At 37.2% G+C, this 13,247-nt stretch overlaps 1 protein-coding gene across 4 annotated transcripts in view; it reads right to left on the bottom strand.

Annotated features, from left to right (window-relative positions):
* The window catches only part of LOC148941748 (uncharacterized), a 285,992-nt gene that overhangs the window by 49,986 nt on the left and 222,759 nt on the right, over positions 1-13,247 (bottom strand). The gene's annotated exons all lie outside the window — the stretch shown is intronic.

Raw genomic sequence — 13,247 nt, 5'->3', positions numbered from 1 at the left:
CTGAAAACCCTAGCTAGGCACATGGGCGCCTATAAAGGGGGGGGGGGGCAAGACAGCACCGGCCCCCCTGGCTGAATGACGGTGTCATATATTTGTATTAAGTTAAAACAAACTTTTTCACCGAATAAGTTTCCAAAGAAAAGTAAAGAGCCCTATTAAGCCAAAAATGGGCAGAAATAAAGTCAAATAATCTTCCAAGCGTAAATCTACCACAATTAACGGAGAATAGTCTCATCTCGTTTGAGGATAATTACTGCGAAGCATCTACAAAAACTGATAAAAATGTTGAAAGTGCGTTTAAAGACGTTAACCAAAACCCGGATATTTATAAGACGGCTTCCAAAACTTTCGTGTCGCTGAAAGCAGTTTCTTTTGAACCATCTACCGCGGATTTGCTAGCTAAAATAGTCGCAACTGAGGAAGAAATCTCTAAGACAAAAGAATCAATGATGAGCGCGATTACTAAGCAAGTTCAAAATAAATGCGGAAAGGACCAAACTCTGAAAACTTCTGTTGAGACTATCGTGAGTGAAATATATTCGTCAGTGTCGCTTGAGTTTAATCAGAAGCTAGAGCCAGTGTTGGTATCAGTAAAGAATATCAAAGGACTGATTGAAAATTTAGAGAACCGAATTGCAAAATTATAAGTGAAAATTGATGATTATGAGCAAGAAAAACATCTTGGAACTCTAGTTTTTCACGGTATTAAGCAGCAGCCGGGTGTTGATTTGAAGTCGGCCATTCTGAATATAGCCTCGCAAAAGCTAGGGCTTTCCGATATCTCTGATTGTGATTTTGCTATGGCTTACAGATCGAACTTGAATAAACCAGGGTCGGCAAACGATAAAGTTGCACCAGTGTTCGTGAGATTTTCTACCTGTGAGACGGCCCGTAAAGTGTTTGCGAGTAAATCAAAATTGGCTGGTTCGAAAATCTTTTTGTCTGAGTCTCTAACCAAGCACCGACGTGATATCCTGAGTGCCGCAAGAGACAAGTTTGGCGTGAAAAATGTATGGTCAGATCGTGGCCAGGTTCTCGCAATACTTCCGGGTGAGAGAGCTGCTCGTCGAATAAACTCGCTTTCAGATTGCGTTTAGTTTGTTGTTTATGAGTAGTTTGGTAGTGTTTATCTCGTTAAGATGTTCTATATTGCTCTTTATTTATATTTTTATTTTGTTGGATATTTTTGATTTCTTATGAGCATAAATATCGTCCCGTTTGAGCGCGGAAAAGGGAGGAATTATAGGATTCTTTTTTGCGTAAGTTGATATGAGTAGTAGTTTACGTGGAAGATTGAGTGATTTGCAAAATAATCCATTTAATATTGATGATTATTTGTTAACGGATATTGGAAATGATGAGTCGCAAATTAGTTCTCGTCCATCTCTTGTTAGTAAATATCGCCAGTTATCAGCTTTGGAGGAGTTAGACTGGTCTGGATTTTATTCATATGCATGTAATTGTCATTGTACATCCTCTTACCATGAGATTTTTGATTTTATTTGCCGGTCTAATAATTTACATATAATGGCATTATGTGAAACATTTTTAAGTCATTATACCCTTCTCTCGTCCTTTAACTTTCCAGGTTATGAACTGATTGCTCGAAGTCGATCATCAATGGAACGTGGAGGCCTGGCTTTCATTGTCCGACAGGATTTGAATTGGAAAATTAGAAAGGATTTGGACATTTGGAAGGAGGGTAAGATAGAAACCTTTAGTATAGAAATTCAGTTTGAAAATCGAGCTTGTATTTTTACTGTTGTATATAAGCCACCAGGTGCATCATTTGAAGAGTTTGCTGAATGATTTGAATGTCTTGCTGCAAAGGTAAATAGATTTAGTCAAGAGTTTATATGTATGGGAGACTTTAATTTTGATTTGTTAAATATGCGTGGACCAAATTTGGATTTTTTGAGCCTGATGATGTCAAACGATTTATACCCAACCGTGAGCATTCCGGTTGGGTATCACGGATCATTCATCAGAATTCATCAGGTATCAGAATCACGGATCATTCGGAAACGCTCATCGATAATGTGTTTGTGTCTTCAGCGATACTAAGTAAAGCGTGCTGTTCTGTGGTTATAAGCCCAGCCTCCAACCATCTTCCGGTTGTATTGCATTTGAATTCTGAAGTGAAGAAAAATAACAGAAAGAATAAAATACCAATGCGTGAACTGAAGCCAGTTAATCTGAAAAATTTTGAAGAAAAAATTAGTGTTATTAACTGGGAAACAGTACTGAATGAAAATCATCCGTCGGAAGCATTTGAAAAGTTTAACCAAATAGTGTCGAATATTTATGATAGCACGTGTCCGCTTAAAGAAACAAACCCCAGAAAGAATAAACCGAGAAAACCATGGTGTGATGATGTGCTGCTTAATCTGTTTAATATGAGAAATCAGGCATGCGTGGTCAGGTGTGACCACGGCAGGTGTGAGGAGCATCTGAATCATCTGCAGAATAATGAGCTCCATGTGATGTGTGAAGAGCTAAGGAATAGGGCAAATGCACTAAGAAGGAAAAAAAAGAAGTCATATTTAACAAATGAATTTGAAGAAAGTAAAGGTAACCCCAAAGCAACATGGCAAGTTGTGAATGATCTTCTAAAAGGTCCTATGAAGCCATCGGAGCCAAAAATTGTGCTAAATAATAGGACATTGGAAGAAACTGAGGAAATCTGCAACGCATTTGGACATTATTTTTCTGAAGTTGGCTGCAAGATTCAAGAAGAAGCAAGGAACTCCCATGTTTCCGAATCAAGCAGTTTTGTGGATGAGCGAGGAAGAGATTTCAAAATTATTCTCCAGCCTTGTACTGAAGAGGAGGTACGCAAAATTGTTAGCACGATCAAGTCAAACAGTGCAGGAGTTGATGGAATGAGTCTTAGAACGCTCAAGTCGGTTCTGGTTTATTTGCTTCCTGTCCTCGTATACCTTATCAATATTTCTATGGAAAAGGGGATGCTTCCGAGTGCGCTTAAAATAGATAAAGTTGTACCGTTGCACAAAGGTGGCGTCAAAACTGACATATCTAATTGTAGACCAATATCAATTATCGCGATTTGTTAAAACATTTATGAAAAGATTGTTCATCACCGGCTTTACGAGTATCTGATGAAAATCGGTGTTTTAAGCAATGGTCAATTTGGCTTCCGGAAAGGACATTCGACGACGCAGGCAGTCCAGCATCTTCTGGAAAATATTAGCTCAGCACTTGAGAATGGTGAGCAGTGCAAGGGCGTGTTTATTGATTTTAGAAAGGCTTTACACACAGTTTATTTTAATATTTTATTTGAAAGGCTGTATTATTTATGTATAAACGGTAGTGTTTTAATTGGTTTGAATCATATTTATGTGAAAGGAATCTATGAGTGACTTTGAGTAACAAATGTTTTCAGCCATTTCCCATAAAGTGTGGTGTTCCACAGGGCTCATTTCTTGGTCCTCTCCTGTACCTGACATTGGTAGACACAAGGAGATTCTACATTCCCGGAGCTTCAGTTACTTCTTTTGCTGACGACACGGCTTTAGTGATAGCAGCAAAGTCGCTGCAAGAGCTCTTGTTCAAGGCGAATAAGGCGCTTGATGGCCTACATGAATTTGTTTGTGCTAGCCTATTCAGCGTCAATGCATCAAAAACTAATTTTATGATGTTTACGAGGACTGGTACTGCTCCCACTCTCCCTGGTGTCATTATTTACAATGGCCTACCGCTCTCACAAGTCGAAGAGATCCGATATCTGGGATTCATCCTGGATCAAAACTTGAGTTGAAGAAAACACTGCGACATCATAGCATGCAAGCTGGCGCGAGGCCTTGGAGTTCTGAACCGTTTTCAAAATTTTTTACCATGGTTAATTCTGCTTTTATTGTATTTTTCGTTAATAGCGCCTTATATAAATTATGGTTGTTTGATTTGGGCGAGTAATTTTAGTTGCAATTTTAGAAGAGTTCAAGTTCTGCAGAATAAGGCTATAAGGTTGATTGGAAGATATGATCGTGGTATTGATAGCACTGAATCACTTTTTAGAAAGTTTAAAATTTCAAAAATTGGTGAAATAGGGGATTATCAAATTGGAGTATTTGTATTTCAGTGTCTGAATGGTCTTGCACCGGATTTTTTTATGAATATTTTTAAGCCTAATTCGTTTTATCATGATTGTTCGACTAGGAATGAAGATAGTCTTGCATCTGAGCCATAGAACTCAAAGAGAGCGAGTCAAGTGACCAGACACATGGGCCCGTCAGTTTGGAATTCGTTCCTAGATTCTGTTCGTCAAGCTGAAAGTGTGCCGCAACTTAGAACACGGATTAAAAATCATTTCTTTTCAGGAATTTGGTAGTGCTAAAGGTTCGAGAGAAGGCTTTTTTTTTCTTTTTTTTGTAGATATTTTATTTTTATTTTTTTATATTTTGTGCCATTATATATTTATCATTAATTTCAGTTATTATTATTGTTATCCCCTTTTTTCATTTTATTTGGTGTTTTGAATTAGCATGCATGATATTCAACCGGTCGCTTTTTAAATCATCTTCTTGCTTTAGTGCGATTTGTTGTCACATTGAGTTGTTTTTTTGTTAATAAAAATGTATGAACCTGAAACCTGAAAAAAATCACTACCAACAATTAGATGAAACTCAAAACGAACAAAATTATAATAAATATACTAGTCAAATTCAAAACGAGGAAAAATCACAATGCTAGGGCTGACAACCCCCATGCCTTCTCAATACCATAACAAAACTTAGGCTTGATTGAAAAAAAAAAAAAAAAAAAAAAAAAATGACCGTGGATTGTCATTTTAATATATTCCTTAAAATTAAAAAATGGTAAAAAAAATTGAGTAAAAAAATTGAAAAAATTTAAAAATATTATGTTTCCAGTAAAGCGCACATTATGTTCTGGTCTTGAGAAGGCATGGGGGTCATCAGCCCTACTATTGTTAGTTTTTGCTCGTTTCGAGTTTGACTCGGCTATTTATTCTAACTTCTGTTCATTTTGAGTTTCATTTATTTATTGATAGTGGTTTGTGGTAGTTTTACGCTTGGATGATTACTTGACTTCATTTCTGCCCAATTTTGGCTTAATGGTGCTGTTTAGTTTTCTTTGAAAAAATTGTTTTATGGAAAAAGTTTTTTAGATTAATTTCTGTTCGTTTTTTATTGACAGTAATTTTTATGCAATAAAAAGTTATTTCTTTTCGTTTTTTTTTCTATAATAATCCATATTTTGGCATAATTTTGGGGGTTTTACATGCCCAAAATACCTAAAGAAATAGTTGCTGGACTGTTCTACTATGCTGAAAAAAATAGTTGTCTCAAAATTTTGACTAGATGTTTTTGGGAAATAAATTGGCTTGACAGACGGGCTGATTGCCCTCCAATCTCTTTTCAGTCTTAGAAAGGACCCTAGAACTTTTAATTTTGAATCAAATTAGCTTCTTTGAATGTTTCAATGATATGTCTAGCTATTATAGAGTGCTGCTGCCTATGATATTGCTTATATGCCTTTTTGAAAATCTGCATGTTTACAGTTTTTCGTTTAATTGGAACTCCCCCTAAACACTTCCTAGAAGTTTCACCTTAATACTCTTGGTGTCATTAGTTACAATAACTGTAGTTGTAGTGCTAAAAGTATACACATAGTGCCTTCTGGCTAGTTCAAAATTCCCCACAACTTACTCTTAAGGATCTAACTTAATAATATAAGTTGTTCTTGAGATATTACTTTTTTACCTTTTTGAAAGTCCACATGCTCATAGTTTGTTTTGATTTAATTCAACGTTCGCCTAAATTTTTTTATATTTGTTTACTGAAGACCTTGTTATATCCTCTTTGGTCTATTGGCTACAAATGTGTTTGGGGAAAATAGTATATCAGGGGGGGGGGGGCTATTTTATCTCAATCAAAATTGACTCTTATAATGGAACTAGAACAATGCATTTCAAATCAAATGAGCCTCCTGTAAAGTTCACAAGACCACCTCTTCCTAAAAACCTTACATCCCCCCGGGGCAAAATTTAAAACCCTTACCCCCATGCTCTGGGGGGTTGTGTCAACCCCAAAGACCATGTTATGAGATCTTTAGACTATTTTTTAACAAATGGCTATCTTAAAAAATCTATCGGATGCATTTGGGGAAAATATGACCTGGGGTTGGGGTATAGCTGTCCTATACCGATAAATTTGACTCTTAAAATGGCTCTACAACTTCCGTTTTCCTATCCAATGAGTCCCCTCCGAAGTTCATACGACCACCTTTTCCATAAAAACCTTAACTGCCCTCGGGGCATACCTTACAACCCTTGCCCTGAGGACTCTGAGGGGGTTCTCATCCTCAAAGACATAATTTATGGACTTTTAAACTATGTCAAACAAAATAACTATCTTGAAATTTTGACTGGAAGTGTTTGGGGAAATGATAGGCGTGGGAGGGGGGATAATTGCCCTCCAATCACTTTTGACTATTAAAGAGGGCACTAGCCCTTTCAATTTCCAACCGAATGAGCCCTTTTCGAAGTTTCTACGACAACATACGGTCATCTTAAAATTTCTATTAGATGTGTTTCGGGAAAATGCAACGTGTGTGTGTGTATGGGGGGGGGGGGGATTTGCCTTCTGATTACTTTGACTCTTAAAAAAACACTATAACTAACACCATAACTCAAAAAAGCACTATAACTGGTTGCCCTGCATGAGTTCTTTTTGAAGTTCCTATGACATTTCTTTCTATAAGAAGTGCCCTGGTCAAAAAAACAAAACCTGATCGGCTAGTTTAGCTTTGATAACATTCAAAATCCGAACTTTTCATTACAACATATTTGTTGTGAACTTTTCATTCTCAGTTTTCAAAGCCGTCCTGGCTAAGTGGACGTGCGCTGGGTTGAGAGTTCTTTGTCCAAGGGGCACGGGTTTGATCCCTGGCGGCGCCAGTTTCTTGGTTTGGGACGCGGGTCAGTGGTGTGATCCTGTAAGCCTAGCCAGAGTAAACCCCGCTCTAAATGAGTACCTCGAGAAATCTGGAGAAGGTAAGCAGGAAGGGTGTACAAAAGCACAGGGTAGGTGGCCCCCACACCCAATTCCACTTCCTGGCTGGAGGGCTATGAAACAGAGATCACCACTGCCGGTTTGGACCTTAACGGTCTAGTGCCATCATGCTTACTTTTACTTACTTACATTCTCAGTTGGTAATAATTCACACGTATCTGATTCGGGAGCCGAAAGTGAATTCTTGCAAAGAAGATGCCAGGGTAAGATGAGAGATAAGGATAAATCAAATCAATTATAGATGAAAGAATTCAAAACTGCAAATAATCTCGAAGATGTATGCTTCAAATTTGCAGAATTTTCATGTGGTAGATTTTCCACGGGGAATATAGGGGGCTAGAGACCCCTAAAAAATATTGGTTTCGATAATACGTTTTGATATCCGATATCGATATTTTATCCGATATATCAATATTGATATCAAATATCGCCCAACACTAGTCGATTTACCGCAAAAAAAAAAAAATGGATAAACACTTCATCGCGGTTAAAGACAATCCATTAGTTTAAGTATCTTGAATCCCAATGATCTCTTGTGGGAAGCCACAAAGAACTTGTAGTTCTCTTTGGGATCAAAATTTATTCATTTGGGATTCTATCTACAATTACAACAATATAATAAAGAAGTGGCAATAATGCGAAAAAAAAAACAAAAAAAAAAATTCATATTAACGAAAAAGCAGCAACAACATATAAATGTAGCACCTGCAAAAAAATAACCTACTTGAAATTCTAGCAAAAAAACTGAACTACAGATGGTCTGCTCTTCTTTCTTATTTTGTTTTCAAAAGTCATGATAAAACTATGATCACTATCCCTTAGGCTAGTCAAGTTTACGACATTAGCAATATAAATTTTAAAATGTTAAAATAAACTTTAAGTTTTCAAGGCTTCCCAGGGGGACCTGCACAACAAAGGGACAAACTTTAGAGGGTGGGGAAGGTATCTAGGGCCCACAAAATTTGACTTAAGGCCTAAATTACTCTAGGTTTCTGAGACTGAATGATCCCCTTGTGCGAAGCTCTGCATAATTCTATTGTTGTAAACAAAAACGTCTTTCCAACTTTCTAATTCCTATTTCTATATGTTAATGTTTTATTATTTTTTTGACTGCTTTGAGGACTAAATACATAGGTGGACGCAACCAAAATTTAAAGCGATGTTTCCAGGTGGAATATATACCGATATAAATATAACCCTTGACCAAATTTCAAACAAATTCAGGGATTTTTCTGTCAATTCCGTCTTGGAGGGGTCTAGCCTCCTATGTCTATGTGAGGTTCTAGAGCCGGAATCAAGAAAAAACGGAAAATGTTTTGGCAATTGTCACACTCGACCAAGATTCTTAAATATTAGCTGAGATTCAGATTTGAGACCCTTTAATTGATCTGCGTTAATTGTGAGGGTGGATATTGTGAAAGAAGTCTTGATGGATGAAATGCAGATAAAATGATATGCATTTTAATTTTTATCTACAACATAAGTAGATTTTCCCCAGCTCTCCAAGATTTCTCCAAGATTAGGATCTGAAAGTGTGCATATTTTTGACAAAGTGCACTTTTGGCCTCTAGTATTTGGTTCTTTTGAATTTCGATCGATAGAATTACGACTAACCGATGATGTTAATGGGGTCGCATGGTGCGAATGGGTGAGGGCCATCTATTTCATGACGTGTGGAGTTGAGTCCCTCTTGGCATCAGAAGACGCGGGGAACAGAAGTCAGCACTAGGCAAATGCCTTGAGAAGGATGCTGCACTGTTGAGATCGTCGCTCAAAGAACTTTGGTCAAAAGCGCAAGAGAGGTCGTCGTAGAAAGCCAGCGTTGTCGCCTTATGCACCAGCCGGGGTGGGAAGACCTAACTCTAAGTAAGTAAGACATTTGGCTGTAGAATACAGAGGAAAAAAGGCACTGTACAAATAAAGCCCAAATCTCTAAGGAGGACTTTGTCTATCAGATGGATATTGCCCGTGCCATCTTTTTATTGTTTATTCCTTTCACTCGCACTAATTAAAGATAAATTTATCTAGTTTTTCACTGCTGGGATTCATTCCTTAACAGGAGGTACTTGTTTGAAGACGCACTGTTCAAACTCCTTATTGTCATTTTGTCCAACTTCATTAAAAACGTCAAACATTAAGTCTCTTATAATCACACTTTGGAATTTTTTACATTTTAATTATTGATTATAGAGTTTTGTCATGGGAAACTATTGATACTGTAATTTTAAACAGTTTATATAAAAAACTTTAGTAAATAGAAAAAGGCCGTGTCCAGGGGGGGGGGGGGGTACCCGGTTTGAACCCCTCCCCCGAAATTTTTGACCGAGTCGAAAATTAGTCGAAAAAACGGTTCTGATCAGCTCTTGAGAACCCTGAACCCTGGATCCGCTCTTGAGATAGAATGTAAATAGTAATAAAATCCGCTAAAAACAATTTTTGGGCCTAATCAGCATAAATGTGAGGGGCCCAAGGGATAATACCTTCTGTCTCCTCAGGGCAGTTGACCATGTACCAGATAAAATGGGAGGAACAGTTCTATTTTTTGGTACGCCGAATTTGATATACTTTATTTGATAGACCGAGTTTTCGATATGTCGAATTTCGACACGCTTACTTGGAACTCAGTTTCTCCCGGACCATGTGTGACGCGTAGGGGATCGACGAAGCCTCTTAAGATATACCGCATGGTTGCTGCGTCACAGACATCTTCTCACTGGGGTTCGCATGACGTATGGGCGCATGGGATTTCGCAGTTGTACGTGGGTAAATTTGTATAGTTTTGAATTATTCAACCTGCTTTCCTGAAATCTCTAGAAGTCTTGATATGTAAAAAAAACTAGTTCGATATGTTTTATTTCAGCCACCTTAAAGTTAATAACTTAAATTTTAATAGTTCAATTTTTTTCCAAAATGCTAAGCAATGTGATATGCTTATTTTTTCCTTGAATCTTACACAGACTTGGCAAAGAGCCTCTTTCACTACCTCCTGTGTGATGAAAGTGAGCATCATTGGATCTTTAAGCCTGAGATGCGTCAGTTTGCTATAGTGTCCTCTTAAAAATTATCTCAATATGGATTGTAACTCTGGCCTTTGGACTTCACTACAATTTGACAGCAGCTCAGGTTTCCAGCCCTTAGAAATCTCCCTTTCAGCCGTCCAAAATTGGACCTTGCTCTCGAAGAAACAAGCCTTCTTCCCTAAAATCTCAAGGTTTTAAAGCCTACTCTCATAATACCCTAAATTTCTATAGAATTCCCCAATTTTTATATGTTTCTTTGGGGAACCCTCACCAAAAATGACCCTGTTTAGGCCTCTAGTGTCACCTTACATTCAGGGAAACTCAAAGCCCCCAGACAAATAGGGGCTCGTCAGCGCAAAACCCTTCTTTTAGACGATTTCTAGATCATATACTTCGATTGTTTAGGGGCAGGGTTGTTTTGAAGGAACATCCCTTACTTAATGACTTCTAGTCAATAGGGTACGACTTGTGATAAATCTAAGAGTTCATAGACAACAACCATTTCTAATTTATCTTCAGAAACAAAAAGAATGAAAAACAGAATACTACGTGCACAAAGACGTAACAAAAAAAAGCTTAAATCTGGATTCGTCTCTTCTTCAAAACGTACTGCCATCGTTAAAACTTGCTTAAATAAACGCATCGTTAAGATTTTGCTGACGCACCGACAACACCAGAGAATTTGGTTGATAATAAAACATGGTAGTTCTTAGCCAGCTCTGGACGTACTTGAATCTGCCATTGGTTCTTTCGGCAGCAGTAACTGTAGCAGATACAGATACTGCTAATATTCACTGACGATTAGTTTGCTTACGGTGATGCTAATAATCAAACCCTTCAACAGTGGCTTCTCTGAAATAAGTAGCACCTTTGATAAATTAAAACAAAATTTTAAGCTTTTCTTAAAAACAGTGAAATATGGAGCTTATTCTACATTTGGGAAGAACGTTTTTGCTTCCTCAAAATCTGTATTTGAAGTCATTTTCCTTCACAGATGTATAAGTGCGGCTCAAAACGATATGCAAATATGCATTGAGATCTTAGCTTGTCTTTGACCTCGTCAAAACGTGGTTGTCCACTTATCGAAAGTGCATTTTAGTTCAGTCCTTTCAGGAATAATCACACCATTTAAAAGCGTAACCGGGTTTTTAGACACGGCGCGGTTTCGGCATGGCGGTGGGGGGGGGCAACTGTCCACTCAAGACTCAAGTCCCCCCGACCTCAGTTTGCCCCCTTCCAGCTGACATTTAGTTTCCGCAAAATATCTTGTCAAAATTAAGATAAGCCTGCATAATTCAAGTATCCAGAGAAACAGGTCAGTTTTCTTTAGTTAATCTTTGCCTTTACGGTAATATATGACACATTTTTCAGTCTTCACTGTCATTTTCACTTGATTTGGGAAACTCTTGGGAAACTTTTGGGGCTCCAACTTGACCCCCTGCCACCAGGATTTTGACAAAATTACGCCACTGCTTGAGGCTTAGTTTAATTTAAACGACCAGGCTTACCTTAAACTGGGACATTCAACTAATATTGGGTAGTACCCAAAATAAGAAGCATTTTTTTATACGAAGTAGTTTGAAAATGTGGAAATATTCACTGGAGGAAGAAAAATGGCTTGGACCGTCTCTAACTGAATTGAGTGCTCGGAAAGAAGACAATATAGACGTCCTCAGAAAAGGCCGAAGGTGTATTACCCTTCGTTCCACCTTCAGAACAACCCTGCCTGCAGGGCCAGTGTTTACAGGCAAGTACCAACGCTTCTGGTCAGAACTGTGTTTTCAGTTTTAAAGCTAATTAAAGTAAAAAACACTCAAGCTTCCGCTCTTGAGCAGTGGTGTCAATTCAAGGAAATGTAGTGTAGGGGGGCTATTTTTCAGAATCTATGGAAGCAATTAGTTATTTTTTCAATGGAAATACAAAAAAGCCACCAATTGACGTCATTGCTCTTGAAATTGTTAGAACCCTTCTTGGTTCAATATTAATCTTTACATTTTGTTCTTTATCATAATTTTACAACGCATAGAACTGTAGTTATGAATTAGTAACGCTGAAATTTGTATACATTTAAATTTTTTTACAATACTTTTTTTTGTGATATTTTATATCTTATCAGAAACTTTATTTGACTCATGTCATAAAATCTCCTCGCCCAAGCACATTGTCCTTATATTATTAAACTCTAGTTTGTTGTGTATATTATCATCTATGATTTAGTAATAAAGATATGTCTCTCATGATACTTGCAAACGACCAGGCGCAAAGGCGAAATATTGAGACTTGAGGAAAATGAGGCATGGTTTTTTGTTTTTACCTGTCAACAAATTTTTTATATTATTTTCTTAGTTGGCGTGTTTTTCCAAGGCTCAATGAAATTGTTTCAAAACAGCACATTAGAGGGCGAAGAAATATGAACTGGCAGCAAAAACAGATGAAAATCATACCGAAAACCTCAAAACAGTCGTTTTTGCGCGAATAAACGGCTAAGTGAACCCATGGTAAAAACTTATGCCCGGTCCGTATTATAGCCCCACTTGTCGATAAAATAAAAATACGCACGAATACAGTATCGTATGCTGCTCGTAATTTCTCGAGTTAAATATTGTTCATTATCCAAGCGTAAAATTTGTGACTCACCAATCAGAGTCAAAATTTAAGGCATAATTTTTGAAACTAGAAAAGATCGAACCTTGAAACAATCGTTTTTTAATCTGTAGCAGAAATCTAGCAAAAGTGACAAAGAAATACTATTAGCAATGAATAGTTGGAAAATAATTAGTGTTTATGCAAACTTTTCTAACACTTTTCAAACTTTTTCTAAACTTTTTTTTTTTGTCATTTAATTTTCCGTCTTTTGTCATTGTCATTTAATTTTATTGTCGGTCATCTAATAATTATCTTGTCATTTAATTTGCCATCTGATTTTATTTTAATTTAAAATACAAATTTGACGATAAAGTTAAGAAAAAAACCCATGTAGTTCACAAAACTTGTCTTTTTATTTATCAACAGTTGACTTTGGGAATGCTTAGACATTAAATAATCAATTTTTCCTCTAAAAAATTGACTTTTTCTGGTCACTTGCCGTACAGATGTCATTAAAGAAAAAAATGGTGCGTTTTTTTCATAACGTGAGTAGAGGAGGGGGTACCAGCGCGATCCCTCACCCCTGCTG

The sequence above is a fragment of the Artemia sp. Qi Xiang Cuo genome, chromosome 18, assembly GCF_049724085.1.
Source record: "Artemia sp. Qi Xiang Cuo chromosome 18, ASM4972408v1, whole genome shotgun sequence".
NCBI lineage: Eukaryota > Metazoa > Arthropoda > Branchiopoda > Anostraca > Artemiidae > Artemia > Artemia sp. Qi Xiang Cuo.
The sequence above is the reverse complement of the archived record's forward strand: the minus strand, read 5'-3'. Positions and strand labels throughout refer to the sequence as shown.